The sequence below is a fragment of the Chaetodon trifascialis genome, chromosome 8, assembly GCF_039877785.1.
Source record: "Chaetodon trifascialis isolate fChaTrf1 chromosome 8, fChaTrf1.hap1, whole genome shotgun sequence".
NCBI classification, from domain to species: domain Eukaryota; kingdom Metazoa; phylum Chordata; class Actinopteri; order Chaetodontiformes; family Chaetodontidae; genus Chaetodon; species Chaetodon trifascialis.
In genome coordinates this window covers 3,687,803-3,704,481 of record NC_092063.1, presented here as the reverse complement: position 1 = coordinate 3,704,481, position 16,679 = coordinate 3,687,803, and positions in this window count along the sequence as shown.

The following is a 16,679-nucleotide window of genomic DNA, read 5'->3' as shown; positions in this document are numbered from 1 at the left end:
TTAGTCAGGATGTAATGAGGTGAGTCGGATGCCTGTGGTGTGATTCACATAGCAGTTTGATGAGGGCAGCTCCTGAATAGGCAGCATAAATATTATGGCACAGAGGATGTGAGTCAGGACAGGGGGAATCCAGCTCATTGAGCCATTATTTGAGCTGAAAGGAAGGCGAGGAAGTTGGTTTGAAGATTTGTCACCAGCAGATCTCTCTGTTTTAGGAAGGGGGTGGGCTCTGCACAGCTCAGGAATGTGTAAAAAAAACTATGGGTGTTGGGTGGTTTTTCAGAAATAGACTAAATTGCCAAACCAGTCACCAGATTCTGTGCGTGGCGCCTTTAAACAGCAGTTAAAAAAAGATAAAGCACAAATATTATTTTTGACGTCATCATTATTTCCCTTCGTGTGTTGCGGCATCATAATCCCTCATAAAACTCAGCACCTGAATCTGCTTCATGTGCATCCTGAGCAACAGGTCTTGTCTCTTCAGAAATTTCAGGGCAACAGGTAAATCAGAAACTGATGCTATTCAACCCTTTTGTTTTCTGTCATCTGCTCTGGTTTGGCTCATTACTTCCTGTCAAGTCTTCTGACTGCGTCTACATTCCTGCTCAGAGCTCATTGGAGGCGGTTGTCCCGCTCAGACCCTCATTACCGGCGGTGGGAGGCTGATATATCCATCTGCGCCTGCGAAGGGGCGCTAATCCTTGACAACTGTGCCCCTCTGGCACCATATCCGTTGCACTGCTGGTTGGGTGATACAATAGGCTCTCCTCCTTTGTCCTTGAAATTGTTTTAATTAGCCCCACTGCGGGGGTTGGGGCTGCAAAACATAAGACTGACTCAATAGGATTGACGAAATCACAGGAGCATGATACTGCAGCCTTGGAGATGACAGACACACGTCAGCGTTTAAATGGTTAAAAGTGACAGATGTAGGATCAGTGCAGGCTGATTCTAGATCAAATCCATCCATGGATAACACGGAGCTGTGAACAAGATTATGAATAACTCCTAAAACTGAATCTACAAAGTTTAGATCAGCTACATGTGTCACTGTTAGCTTCTGCCATAAGAATCTGATTATCCTGAACTTTAATTAACAGATGGTGTGAATATAAAGACACATGCAGCATGTTTCTTATTCCAGCAGTTGACTTGGAGTGGAGATGAACATCCAGCCAGGAATTTAATTGAGCGGCAAAGAATATTTCCTGACTTACAAACCTGCTGCAAAACATGCAAAATCGACAACGACCTCAAATGCTAATTTCCCCGAATGTTACGAAAGAAAAACTCTAAAACCTGTTGTCACTCAACAAATGCAACGTGTGTGTGTGTTCAAACAAGTATGTGGAGGACTGGATAAGCCACAGCCACATGCAGTCACTTGTCCCACCACCAAACCTGCAGCGTGGACCACTTGGACCCCCCAGCAGCCAGCCAGCCCTGCCAACAAGAGGTGACAAGAAGCCAAGTCGTTACGTGATCCAGCAGGATCATGTGGCTGCTAAAACACCACTTTAATCCAGTGTCCGTGTCTGTGGTGCAGGTCACTTTCTATTGGAAAGTTAATTGAAGGAATCTCACTGGCTGGAGCGTTAGCAGCAGCTCTTGGTTCGGCGGAGGAAAAGCTGTAACTTAGAGCCAAACAGTAACTTTCTATGGCTGAAAAATGGTTAGTTTGGCCTTTTATGTAAATGCTCTCACCCCCTTCCAAATGCAGCTCTCCCAAGTCAAACACACCCATCCCCCCTCATGTTCTCCTCCTCTCCCTGCCCCATGGGAGGAGGGGTGGTGGAGAGAGAGAGAGAGAGAGAGAGAGAGAGAGAGAGAGAGAGAGAGAGAGAGATCCCAAACCATCTGAATCCCTTTTAACTAAGTGGCCAGAGAGGAGTAAGGGCAATTATTCCACCATGATGCATTCCTCTTCAAAAGAGGATACCATCGCTGCTCAGCACATGGAATGCAAGCTGTGTTATGGGCTCTGAAGGCATGTCACATCCTCCCGCTGCTCATGAAAAGCTGGAGATGTGCGTCGCAAACAGCAAAGCAGGTGCTCACAGAGGTATTAAGAGCTGCACGCACAGCGGGGTACGCAAGCCACAGCCCAGTGGGTGCGACCTGCAAATGAATACCAAAAAATCATCCCCGCTGATGCTTCCACTGCATATTCAAAGTTTAAAGAAGTTCATCCAGGACAATGAACGCAACTTGAGATTTGATCATCTGTCAGCTCACGGAGGTCAGTTTCCTGCCACTATAAACAGGCTTAATGATGAAAAATACAGCTGTGGGACGTTCGAATGGAGAAGCCTACAATTAACAAAGATTAATAACAGCGATGAAGCCCCTCCTCGCTCCGGGTCCCTCGGGCAAAAGTTCTGTGAGGAAGAAAGAAAAAAGTGTTTGTTTATTTTCTCCCGCCATAGTCATGCTGATTATAAGAAACTGGAGACGTTGCATTCTTGTCTGCGTGGAATCTGGAGTGCTTTTCCTCCCCTGTCACCGTTCGTCATCAGCTCAGTGAAAACAGGACAAAAGAAGGCATCTTTGTTTTAATGAAGCACCCATGAAAGCTGCTATGTGCATGCGATTTTCAGCCTTAAATCAGTTCTTTTTAATTCTGCTCATCTTTCATGTGCTTGAATTCTGAATTTAAATCTGAAATGACACACACTTTATCCTGATCAAAGATGTGTGTGTGCTTCCTCCGCATACCCCACCTGTAGCTAGTGCAGTATTGATTTCTCCCATCAGCCTCGCAAGGTCCACTTCTTCAGTGGTGTTTAATGGAGCTCATCGTTCTCTCCCAATTCTCTCACCATTTCCCCTGAAACTGGACACTTGTGGCCATGTATCATCCAGCGGCACCTTTCTTAGGAAGCGACTGGAGCATGGAGCGAGGGCTTTAACACTTTAAAGACCCGGACAATGAGCTCAAGACAAATTTCCAGCGGAGCAGCTGTGTGGTGGAAACCGCTCGCCTTTGTCCGATCCTCCCCGCAGTCACATAGGGGCCGTCATACGCCGAGCATTTGTTTGACTGTTTTCGATGGGTTTTTGAAAGCATGTGGGGTGGAACCAAACACATTCTTACGTGTGTGAAAATCACAGGGTATAAAGACAGATGTGGTGCTGCTCGACTCGCCTGTGTCCTGGAGGAGTCAGCTTTTTCATTATAATGTACATTATATATATATATATATATATATATATATATATATATATATATATATATATATATATATATATATATATATATATATATATATATATATATATATATATATATATGGTTGATTTTTATTTTGTATTCCTTTTTATTGTGCATTTGTTTTGGTTTTTCTACGTCTCCTTCTTTATTCTTTATTCTTGCCATCACTGCTGTCTGTAATCAACATAATTTCAACATAAACTGGCATTTTTGTAAATTTTATTTCTATTTCTTTATTGACTACATTAGTTTTTGTGCGTGTGTGTGTATATTGTGTGTCTATGTCAGCTCAGTGTATCAATCTATTTTTTATTTTTTGCTGTCAATCAAATGTTTATGTTAAATCAATCATTTGACATTTTTGAAATACACGTTTCTTTGCAGGCGGCACGGTGGGGCAGCAGGTAGTGTGCGTGCCTCACAGCAAGAAGGTCTCCGGTTCGATCCCCGAGTCGGGCAGGGCCTTTCTGTGTGAAGTTTGCATGTTCTTCCCGTGCATGCGTGCGTTCTCTACAGGCACTCTGGACCAAAAACATGCCCATTAGGTTCATTGGTGACTCTAAATTGTCCTTAGGTGTGAGTGTGAGTGTGAATGATTGTTTGTCTCTATATGTTGCCCTGCAATCAACTGGCGACCGGTTCAGGGTGTACCCCGCCTCTCGCCCAATGACAGCTGGGATAGGCTCCAGCCCCCCTGCAACCCGAAAGGGATAATCGGATATAGACAATGGATGTTTCTTTGCTGAAATCAGTACATCATTCATGTCAGAAAAAAGCGACAGCAGCTAGTTAGCTTAGCTACACGTTAGGACTAGAATCAGGGGGAAACAGCTAGCATGGCTCAGTCTAAAGGTAGCACAATCCACCTATCAGCACCTCCACAGCTCGCTAAGTAAGATTTTCTATCCTGTCGTACCTTTGGACAGAGCTGACGAGCTGTTTCCACCTGTTTTTTCAGTCTTTGTGCTAAGCTAAGCTGTTGGCTGTAGCTTCATATTTACCACACATACACGAGAGGGAGGTCAATCACCTCATCTAACTCAACTATTGTCAGACTATTCCTCGACTGCAATGTGGCCCTAATGGCCATTTGAAAGTGTGAAAGAGAAGACTTCAGGCTTTAAATCTGCTCTGTGTGTATCTCACGCAGCGTCTGTCTCGTGTTAGCGGGCAGATTCAACGCGCTGACACGCAGACAGCAGCCGGCTAAATGTGTCTGTGTGATAAGTCCAAGCCAAGCCTTTCATCCCCTGGACATTTGGACGGAGACACACTCAGGTCAGGGTTAATGACAGCCTGTCATTGCACCGTTAATGTACTACGTGTTGAGTAAAGAGCGTTTGCTTTGCTCGGATATGGATGATGGTTTTGTCTAATCTTACACATGAAAGCATTCTGATCATCCAATATTGATGAAAAGCTGCAAATACATTTGCATCTGTTGATTGTAAGATTTGTAAAAACAATAATGAATTATCTCCCATCATGCACCAAGAGTGTGAGTTAATATTCCACATCTACCCCTCCCCTCAAAGACAGTATGAACATTTCCGTCACTGACTGTAATGGAATACTTGTTAAAAACAGAAGAATGTGCTTTAATTTGTCAAGGGGATCTGAGCTGACAACTTTAGTAAAGTCCACTATAACAACCTTCCAGGGCCCCTGACCTAGGGAGGGAGTGACCCCTGACCTTATTTGGGCCTCTTTTATGAGGATTTTTTGGGCTCCGGCCAGATGGCTAAACTATCAAAGGGTTTTTTTATGAGAAAAATCTGCAGGCAAGAGCGGAGTAGTATATTTATCTCATTGTGTGGACGAAGCCTCTGTAACTTCCGACAAGGTGGGTTGAGAATTGGATACACAAGTGTGTGTGTGTGTGTGTGTGTGTGTGTGTGTGTGTGTGTGTGCTTGTTCACCACCGCTAAAAGTCAGCCAGCCTCTTTTTCAGAAATAACATCAGCTTCGTCCCAACTTTTCAAGCAGGGGAGTTTTTCAATTGCCACCCCCCTCCCCCCCCCCCCCCCCCCCCCCCCCCCCCTTGAGCCCCTGCTTTTTCAGATGAGATATTTTGCGCAAAGGTTCGGATTAGCTAGCTATCCTCAAAATTGACTCGGCCCTCCATCGCCACTAACAGCAGCAGCAAACAAGAAAAAAGATATTGATTTCCAGCGACTCAAAAGCAGCTGCCTGTCAATAGCGGCAATCAGAGCGCAGAACGAAACGGGCGGCCTGTTGTTGAAGGAGGGCGCTGCCCGTCTGTTTTCCAGCCTTTTTTACAGGTAATGTAAAACCAGGGCGAGAAAAGATTTTATAAATGTTACCTTGAAACTGATGTGGCGGTTGCTTGAGATCACAGATGAGCGCGAATCAGTGGAATTTGTGTGTTCGAGAAAGGGGAAGAGTTGTGTGTCCCAGGGTCACTATAACTCGCTCTGCTCACATCACTCATGTGGCGTCTTTATGAGCGATGGGCTGTTTTGTTGGATTAGGTTTCTGGGGAAGCATTCAGGGCCGGCCTATGAGCAGAGCCATGCGGGGACTTTTTCTAGATCCCACTAATTGTTTGGTGCGTATAATCCTCTGCACGTTTGCATGAATCTGACTCTTCGATTGATCAAAATGCCACCAGGTCTGTGTGGTCGTATACTGGCCAACCCCCCCCAGCAGGAAGTGAGGGCCTTCTGACACATGAGTGGTCTCACAGCTGCTGTAAGCATTACCTGTTTGTTGTTCTCCTGAAAAGCCAAATCAGGCTCCCTCTGAGCCTACCCATCATGCGTCTTTTGACCTCTGTATGAACAGGAGCAAGATCATTTCCAGACACATGAACGGAAAGGAGACACACAGGAGTCACTGCAGATTCATCATGAACATGTATGCACAGGACTCGTCTCCTTTTCCAGCACCCAGAAATCAAAGTTTTGCATGTTTTGGGGGTTATGTTATTCCCAGAGACACCGATCAATCATTTCCGACCGTTTGTAGCTTTAAAAGTCGCATCGAGGCCTTCGTAACGGGGTAACCTAAGCTGTCGCCGGCCTGGTTGTTTTAATGTGGCCATTCCTTCTCCTGATTGCACTCAGAGGTCGAGCGAGATCTGAAGTCACTGGAAGCAGTTAAAATAATAGGAGCTGACCATGTGTTTGAGGTTATGAGAAGGGGAGGGACGGCCCCCTTACACAGAGACTGCTGCAGTTTACTTCAGCGTGATTACAACCTGGAGAGAATATGATGAGAAAACGTCAGTAATGAGGATTTTTCATCAGTTTTCACTGTTTACTTCTCAGCGCTGCGGGCGACGGACTGATTTTATGGATCGTTTTGATTGTTTTTTTTCCCTTCAGCCTTAATTTCCATCATTAACAGGCAGCATGCAACACATACAGCTTCTATTGATTCTTCTTTTCTAACACTAGCCCAAAATTTACAATATTTAAACTGAATGCTGATGAAAATTTGATCTTGGAAACAAATCAAAACAATGTACTTGGCCAAAAAATGCAATAAAATCTAAGATGAAATTTCTGCATACATAATATTTAACATCATAACTCAATTAAGGTTTCATGTGTACATCTGCTAAAGTATGCTGGAACTCACTGTTTACTTTCCCCTGCAGGGCAGCAGCTCGGCACATGTGCACACACACGCACACTCATCCACACACGTACACACACAGCTGTCTCCACCCATTTCCATTCACAAAGAGAAGCGTGGTGAGGGAGGCGGCGCTAAAGTTAGCCCAAATTTGTAGGAGTCACAGAGGGAGCACACCACACATCTGCTATGTGCTGCAGAGAAAGTCCCTTATCAGGCCAAGCGATGCTTTTATTGTGAAAATTCCCTTCTCACCTCCACACAAACTGGTTATCATAAAGATTATCAGTGAGCTTCCTATCACTAAGTTTCTGAGTACTTTGCTCCATGCCTCACAGTTAACCAGAATTATCTGGGGGGGGGGGGGGGGTCCCTCACCTTCAGATTTTTTTTTTTCAGGATTAAATCTCCTAAAGGTAAGAACACAAAGACCCCTCAGCGCTGGCCAGCCCACCCTGCAGATGGCCGGAGGATCAGAGGCTGTCAGCACGCTTAAACGAGCCAAGAGTCGAGGCTTCAGCCCCGCGGGGGAGGACAGAGCATGAATGGGGCATTTCCACCAACCTCTATAGCCCCCCGCTGGGCATTTGTAAAATGATTTGTGGCAAATTTGTTTAATCAATATGGATGTGGGGGTTTGGATTCCCTCCTCGGACAGAAGTCTTTCTTTCCCCCTCCCTTTTTTTCTTGCATGTAAACGCATCAGCGGTCACTGAGTATAAGGAGAACTCAGGCTTTTCATGTGTGAGACACAAAATGAGAGACGCATACCTGAGAGGACAGACGTCCACCATCGGGAGGACACTGGCCAAACAGCACAGATGCAAACAAGTAATACAAGTTTGGATGCTTCATAACAATGACTTGCTTTCAACATCTCTTGCATGTCTGGCCATCATGGAGGAGGAATCGCTCCTCTGTTTCACCTCCTCCACCTCCTTCCTCTTTAGCTCTCCTTTAAATGACGAGTACTCTGCTTGAGTACAATGATATGGTACTCATACTTTACTTGAGTATTTCCATTTAATGCTGCTTTATACTAGAAATATTGTACTTTTCCCTTCACTATCATCTATTTAAGTTACTAGTTATATTTCAAATTCAATTTTTAAAATATGACCATTTCTCACACATTAAACAGCTGAACGTGTATGAAGTAGTTAAAAGCAGCTACACAACAACATTAAAGTACCACAGTATAATAGACTGACAGTAGCCACTCTGCATTATGACTACCTCTATGTTTGATACTTTAAGTACTTTGTTTTTAAAGTACCCTTATTTGTAATGGAGTATTTTCAAACTGTGCTATTGCTTCTTTTACATGTGTAAGTAAATTACCTGAATACTCTTTTTAGCTGCTGGATGACGTGTTTCTGAGTGACAGATAACAGGATACAGTGATGTGATTTACTGTCATATAATATCATGCAGCTTTCCATATTATTATTATTATTATCATTGTGAGGTCAAGCTGGGGGGGAAACACTGTACAAACGACACTTTTAATGCGCCGTGTTCAGTAAAAGATTAAATCCTCCCTCCATCACAGGAAGGCAGCAGCGTCTCTTCTTTCAGTGACGGTGGCTTTGCAGGCAGGCAGGTGGCTTCAGTCCAGTGCAGCCTGGCTGCTGTCCTCCAGGAGTCAAAGCACAAAGGCACTACAGGGTTTTCTCCTTTTTGTCTCGCTTGTGATTTACAGTTGTGCCTCCCATGAAGTAAACCACCCTCTCTCATACACACACACACACACACACACACACACACACACTTTTTTACTCGTCCGAGTGTCCTTCGCAATATTTTACCTTTATAAGCAGCTTTATGAAAGAATTTGGCTTTTTTGCCATTTGGCGCACCTGCAATCACTTTTACACCCCAGTTATAATATGGACTGCAGCACATGTGCATTTCTTATCTATTACGTTTCTTATGATCAGAAAGTAGCCAGTAGAAAATTTTAGCTGCACGGCTAACTAGCTTAGCATGTTACTTCAGCAACAAGTAAAGCTATCCATCCGCCGGGACATCAGCAGAAGACGTCTTCTCCATAAAATATGATCCAGTCTCATTAGAATTAAGGACACAGTTCCTTCCTTCCTCCAGATCGTACCTGCCAACCCAAGTCACATAGTGCAAGAGCAGGTGCTGCAGGTGCAGAGTGGGAATGACAGAGGCATCGTGATTTTAAAGCTGTATGTCCTTTTTCTTCCTTTGCAGTTTTCCTTGCATGCACATGCATACATCTGTGTTGGTGTTTGTGGACTTCTGCTCTACCTGCCTCTCTTTAGCCACCTGCTGTGTTTATGTCCTGCTACGTTTCGCCAATAAAAGCAAAAAAAGGACAGAAGAAAGCCCCGGAAGCGAACATATTCTGCCTCTGCATACCTTCCTGGTTGCCATGCTCTGTTATTATTTACGGCCCGTGCAGCTGGATGTTTCTGGCTCTTCCTCTGGATTTGTTTGCCATTATAAACCCTGCGCAGCACATAAGAACTTTTGTCACACACTTTTCTTTAAAACCCCATTGAGTTGAATACCTTCAACGGGACCTCATATGTCTCTTTTTTTTCTTGCTTCCCATCAAAACAGCGCTCCCACAGCTTACTGCATCCCAGTTCCTGCACAGATGTAGGCAGAATTCCTAATTTCACTCTCATTCACTCGGCCTGTCAGTTCTGAAAGGGGGAAGCAGGACAGAAAATAATCGGCAGAACATCCCATAAGTCTGAATGTGGGGGCAGCAGATGTGGGTGTCGGGGGGTGCGAGGTGGGGGGGTGCCACCGGGCCTCCCCAAGGCCCATCTGACCATTGTTCAGCATAGAGGCCATTTCTGTGGTTGCTATAACAACCATAATACACTCTTACCCATGTCCTTGCACTCATGGTAGAATGAGCTCTGATTCTTTGAACTTTATTGACAAGATGAAGCATAACAAACCCAAAAGTGCCATTTTTTCTGAGCTTTCTTTTTCAATTAAAAGGAAATCAAAATGTTAAGATTACTGAATGTCAGACGTTATGGAAGCGTCGTGTTTTCAAGAGCAGAAAAGGAGACGAACGCCACAATGTTTCGCTCATCTTCATCAGGAAATGTGAACAGGTTTTAAATGGCGGTGAGTGAATGCTGCTGAATACAGTAGGCAGAGGCTGTGGGGCTTCAGACTTTCTTTCAGCAGGTCGCAGAAGGCGGTCAATACCTCTGAAGTCCACGGCCGTCTTTGTCAATGGCTGCTGTAAACCTACATTGAAGAGCCTGAAAACCCACCAGGTGTCTGATGGTCTTTGAGCCCCAGAAGAGCGAACACACTCACTGCCAAGTGTTTCTTTTGTGTTCAGGGAAGTTTTCACCTTCAGCACCCAGAGGCGCTTTCTCCTCCTAATAAATTAAGCCTTTAAGAGCTTCTTTTAAAACTATTTCAGCCATTATTTGACGTGCGCGTCGCCTGTAATATCTGTTGCCGCCTCTGTCAATGCTTCTTTATAATTTCTTCCGCTCGCCATTCGTACATTTTGACATATTTTTGTAAATAAATATGACCTCAGTGAGATCGATCAATTTCCCGGCGACACTTTCTGCTTCGCGGCCCAGAAGCTGCGTGTGTGTGCATATGTCGGTGGGTGTGTCAGCATGAGATCATGTTAACATGGGCGTGTTGCCGTCATCAATGTTTCATCAGCACCATACTTTACTCCGGTCACTTTGCCATCTGGCTGCACTTTCCACAAAACTTAATCCATCAGTGTGAATGAGCCGAACATGTCCTCCTGCACCATGAACCAACTGCTTTAACTCAATTCAGCCATTCAAAGTTGACTTACGCAGCTCTTCAGATCTTACTGGACATTTAATTTACATGCATTTGAAGTTTAATTTTGATTTCTTGGAGGCCATTCATACCTTTGAATCAGTGTTATTCCTCTGCTGTGAACATTTAAGCCAAACATTTAGATTCACAGATTCACATTCATGCATTTTTTGACTTCATCTTATCACATTTCTGCCCCCCAACTGAAATTAATCCTCGGAAATGACCCAAATAGGAGCTGGCAGGACGCTATTGTATAACTAGTGCATTCTCATAAGCTAATTAGAAGTGAGAGAGGACTGCTATCCTGCAGGCCCTCTGCTCGGCACTTCCCACCCTGTAAATGTTTATGACCCAGGCCCAGATTGCATCTCAGATTTGAAGGATTGGCCCCCTGTTGACTCACAGCTTGATGGTGACTGCCAAGCTCTCCCTATCTCTTTGTTTATTGTGTCTCAAATTCTTCAAGTTTGACCTCTTCATCCCCGAAACAACAATTCCTCCTAAAACACATACAGAAACCTGCACATCAGCAGCAGTTGAATATAAGTCGTGCATGCTGAATCAGTTTGTGCTCTCCGGGCTCGTTACTGCTCAGACTCATCATACGCTTCTTCACCGTGTGGCTGATTAGAGAGTGAGAAGTGGACACAGTGGGGTTCTCTTCATACAGTGAGTCCTTGTCCCCCCCACCCCACCCCCCCAACACTCTATTGTTTATTGATGGAGGCGGTTGTCATAGTCATGCAATAACAAAAGCCTGACTATTGGTGTGTTTACCTCTGCACAGGAACCACTGGGCAATTCTCCATTAAATTACAGCCATGTGTGGGCCACTGGTCTCTCCCCTCACCCGCCAGCCCTGCACCAGCGACACACTCACACACAGATCACACACTCAATGCTGAGCAGGACATTACCTTAAAAAACACACTCTGGCTTTCTTCCCTCACGTCATCACCTGTAAGAAAATGACAAATAAGCAGTGGTTGCAATGATCTCGACAGGAATTATAATCCAGAATCAAGTGTTGCTGACCGGAGCTGAGGTTGTTTGTGGAATGCTGCTCACATAATTTCCTCCAGCCCCAACTCCCAACCTCTGAGTCAATGGTGTGAGACAAATAAGCAGTCTTCTTGTTATCTCTGAAGGCACAGATCCAGTTTAAAGACACGGCCATTTATACTTCCTGTTTCACCCAGGTGTTACAACCATTTCCGGCTGAGCTCTTAACATGCAAATGAGTGTGTGTGTTTTTTTAATTCGTCAGATTTCGTTGCGGTCAGAGGTCAAAGTTAAATTAGCAAGTTAGAAATTCTTAAAAATCCACAATCTGATGATATTTTTTTTTTATTTATTTATATTTTTATATAATTTTTGCTTCTATTTATATGTATTCGTTATCAGCATATGTGTGCTGGAGGTTTCCATGTCACATAAATTATATCTTGGCTTCCAAACTAATGTCACAAAATCCTGCTCCTACGATCACATCTTAATCTTTTAAAGTGAGCTCTGAGGAACTTTCATCCCTCAGCAGATAAACGTGAAAACAGCATTTTAGTCCAAACATCACCACACACAGCGAGGCTCATCAACAGGCAGGGTTTTTAATCTATTCCAGAAAATCTGCTCTATATAATCACTGTGTATGCATATGCTGTATAACTCATATGCTTTCCAAAAGAGCAACATTGAATGGGGGAAAAACAATATTGGTGCAACAGACAAACATCCAATACCTTTCACCTCAATGCCCTCAGTCTCTATTCTAGGCTGATGTTACCAAACAAAAGAACTAAATACATGTGTTCATGAAAAGGAGGACATTTGAAAGGCTGATCAATAATGAAAACAGTCTGACACTATAGTAATTGCCATGAGCCTCTATACTTGTATTTGCTAGATAATGCCATGTTCAGATGATTGTACAATCACTGAGGACAAAGGGTGGCAGGGAAAATTTCTGCACAGTCTTAACAGCGCTGTCATAGAAAGGGGGCATTGATTGGCTGCGAGCGGAGCTTATGCTGCGATATGACTAATACGAATGGAAAAAAACACAGGTAGCCTAAGCAACTAAAGGTCATCTGGGCTGTTTTCATTTGTGTTTGACGATCCTCAGCGTTACTTACCCTTCACACGGGAATCAAGTCTTGCATGAGAAAGCAAAAACTTTCCCCTTTGTCCTTTGTGCGAGTTTAATGACGTTATTTATCACTACAAGGGAGGAAATGTTTTAAGGGGCACCTGAAGAAAGCCAGCGGAGGATAAAATAATAAAACAGGATATGGGAAATACACTGATGTCCACCACCAAGAAGCTGGTCAACCATTAAAACACCACAGAGGGGTCCCGCTGTTTGGGGGGGTGCATCTGGAAGGGTGAGAAATGAGCCGCCTGGCTTTGTTTTCAGCTCTGTATGCAGGAAAATGCAGTTTTGTCATTGAGTTTCTCCCATAGGCTGTTAATTATTTGCAATCCAAGACTCGTCAAGCGCGTGATTCTAAGCAAGGAGCTCAGGTTTAGACCGACACGTCACCAAAAACCTGGTACAGTTTGCACACACATTACATCATAAACTATTTGAAGTTTTCTGATTCCAGAAATGTTTGAAGCCCCATTAAAGTCTAGAGTATGCAAAGCTGCTGTATAAATACTGACATAAGACGTCTCCTTCTTCACTGCAGGCGTCCATGTGATGCTTGTCTAAGCTCCATACTGGATTGGCTTTCTCGATAGTTGTGACGTCATTAAACGGTGTTCTTATGTGTTAAACAGTGAAGGTCTGCGCAGCAGGACTAAAGCAGGCTCTTCAGAAAACCCGGCCTTGTTTTGACAGCAGCACTGTCGGTCACACTCGTGTGAGACAGCTCATCCTTCCCAAGTCGCTCTGCGCCTTTCATCTTTTACTGAGTCCTAAAAAACACATGTTCAATTCACAATTCCTCAGCAAGTGTCGGGCCGTTATTGTTTGTCCACCGCAAGGTCGTCGTAAAGCTCGCCAAATGACACATCTGAGAAGCATAATGTGTCTCCATCTCGCAGCCTCCTCCCGTGTTGACTCTGGAGAGATTCAGAAAGGACTCAGGATATAGAAAATGCTCATAGTGGCTGCTTTCAAACCGCCCTGATGGCCATTTATGAGGCCTTTCATCTGAGACCAGCGCAGAGTCACTATTGTCAGATCCACGACCCGGTCAAGGACACAGTGCATGTTATGCTTTCTGTGCAGCTCAGAAACAGCCATCACTTTAACAAAAGGCGGGGAGTGTGTGTGTGTGTGTGGGGGGGGGGGGGGCACGAATCCATCTGTCTGTGTGCTTTATTGCTCTTTACAGAACAAGTATGAAGCAGCAAGATGGATTTCTATTCTCTCATATAATCGTTGTCTTTGCTGATTGTGTGAGTGTGTGTCAAGGTGAAAACTGAATTGAATCCCAAGTGAACTTATCTTGTGCATCTCTGCTGTGTTTTGCTGTTATTTGAGCCTCATTGCTTAATTTCCAAAAGTAGCCGATATCCCTCCAGTTCCCACAACTGCAGTTTTACGACCGCACGCAGTTTGACTTGTTTAGATTGAATGTGGAAGAAACAGTGTATTCAAGCATAGTTTCTTATTGGGGCTATAAAGCGTCTAGACAGCACTCCCCTCTTTTTCACCCTCAGCCAGCCCCTTAAAGAGCATTTGTTTATCTGGATATATTGGCTTGTCTTTGTCTCACACTTATCAGCTGTGGCTTTATATAACACATTTCAGGTTCAGAAAGAACTTCAGACACTCGCCTGTGGCTCCTTTAATTGAGCCACATAGATTAAAATTTGCTTTTACATACAACAAATATCAGCTATGAATAATTTTTTCATGTTTGCAGTTGATTCATGGTCTTAAAGTGTCAAAAGAAACACACCATGAGTCAGCAGAGAAAAAAAAAAATAAAACTGACAGCTTACTAATTCATCTCTGGTCCATCGAGAAATCCAGAAATATTCTTTTTTGTTCACTGCTTTTATTTTGTTTTTGTCTTTATTTCCACTGTCCACCTCAGATTTGCCTCCAGGTGTGTGTAAATCAGAGCTGGCCCACCATGAGGTTCGACTTGGCCCGCCAGATGTTTCTAGCAAAAACAAAAACAAATGAATAATATACATGCTCTTTAAATATGTAGCAGTCCTAATCATTCATTAGAGTTTGTGCAGGAAGTAAGTTTTGGGATGTTCAGACCATGTTGAATCTTAGCAAAAGGTGTTTGTGACCCAAAGGCAAAAAGTTTGGACAGCTCTGATAGACGTATTCACACTTTCTTTTATTTAATCATCGACAGTGTTTCCGACTCCTTTGGAAGTTTGAATATGTGTGAGGCACGCTGAAACTTGAGTTTGAGTTGTGCTTTATGAACACATTTCCCTGGCTTGCCTAACACTGACTGTTCCTGCATTAAAGGAAACTTCCTCTGCGTCTGCTCTGCATCTGTGGACAGTTTAATCCACTTACACCCTTTACACTCCATTGACTCTTCTTTGTGCACAAACATGTGCTGTTTCTTTCATGCTGTTTACTCTCCGAAAGCCGGTTTCTGTATAATATCACTCTTGTTGTACCTGAGTGTCTCTGGGAGATTATTTTCCTCTCTCTTTTTCCACATTTCATGCGCAGTGAATTTGAATCCAGAATAGATTTTCCCACACTTCACTGCTCTCAAATGACCCCTCCGTGTCTGAACAGCAGCGTTTGTACACAGCTTGGTATGTGCTTGGCATGTCTCTTTCCAAAAATAAATTCCTGTCTGCATAAAGTTACAAATAAGGCAAGTTATCCATCCTGTACAGCACACTGCATGTATCTCTGCTCTGCAGATAAAAACACATTGACCAGCTGATAATCCACACCTTCATTATTGAGTTCACTCTCAGTGTGCAGGAGGTGATCGCTGCACTCCTAAAGCTTTTCCCTTTGTGCAAACCGTCTTCAGTGAGGTGTAGGATACTTCCTGGAATATCCCTGCTGCACCAGCTCTGCCCACAAGATGAATGTTAACGTGAAGCAGCATTATTCCAGCATCTTCTTCCCTCCATAACACATCTGATTTTTTTTTTTTTACTGCCTTAATTTAAAACACTAGAAGGCACCAAAGCATCTGATGACCGGATTTAACAGTTTATGTTGGCTTCTCTGCTACATGTAGCAGAAACAGGACAAACTATGAGACAAATTCAGCCTCATTAATAAATAATCAACAGTTCAGGTAGCCTAACATCTAACAAAAAGAACGCGACTGAGCTGCTGGAGCCAAAGAGTGCAATGGCTGATTATTGTTTGCATTAGTCTGAACATTCACAGCAGTGAAGTGATCTCTGTGTGTGATACTGAACGATTCTGGAACAGACACATGAGTAAGTGTGCACAGCTGCACACTTAAAGCAAGAAACCCCCAGCCACAATGAAAACAACAATAAAAGCAGGCATGTTTTGTTTTATTGTCCATTAAAATTGACCTCATGTCATATTATTTCTTTTGTCAACCTACATCATGAATGTACAGACCCGAAGTAATCTGTCCAAACACTCAACGTGAGTGTATTCCTGAAGCTGTTAGCTGAACATTTAGACCCTAACTTCTAATCAACAGCCATTCCGTGTTATTAGTTACAATAATATCAACAAATCTATAAATGCTGATGGAATATGATGCGAACATTATAGTGATACCACATATGTATGATTAGACCACAGATGCATGTATATATGAGATATGAGAGATATATGAGAGTAAAGCTGTGAGAGGGTGAAACTCATGACGGGTTTCCTGGAAGTGCTGAGCAGCTTGAATACACAACGAGTTCCTGCAGAAAAATACAACACGAACACACACTTATATACAGAAACAGCACGTGTGCGTGGATCTGATCAATAAAACAAAGCGCGTGTGGTTACTGTTTAAAAGCATGTCATTTGAATAATCATACTTCTATTGTATTCCTGAGTTAAAAGAGTCAGGGGTTAAAAGCAGCTGAAGACAAGCTTTGGCTGATCTTTCTCTCGCTCGTGCGCGTCGGT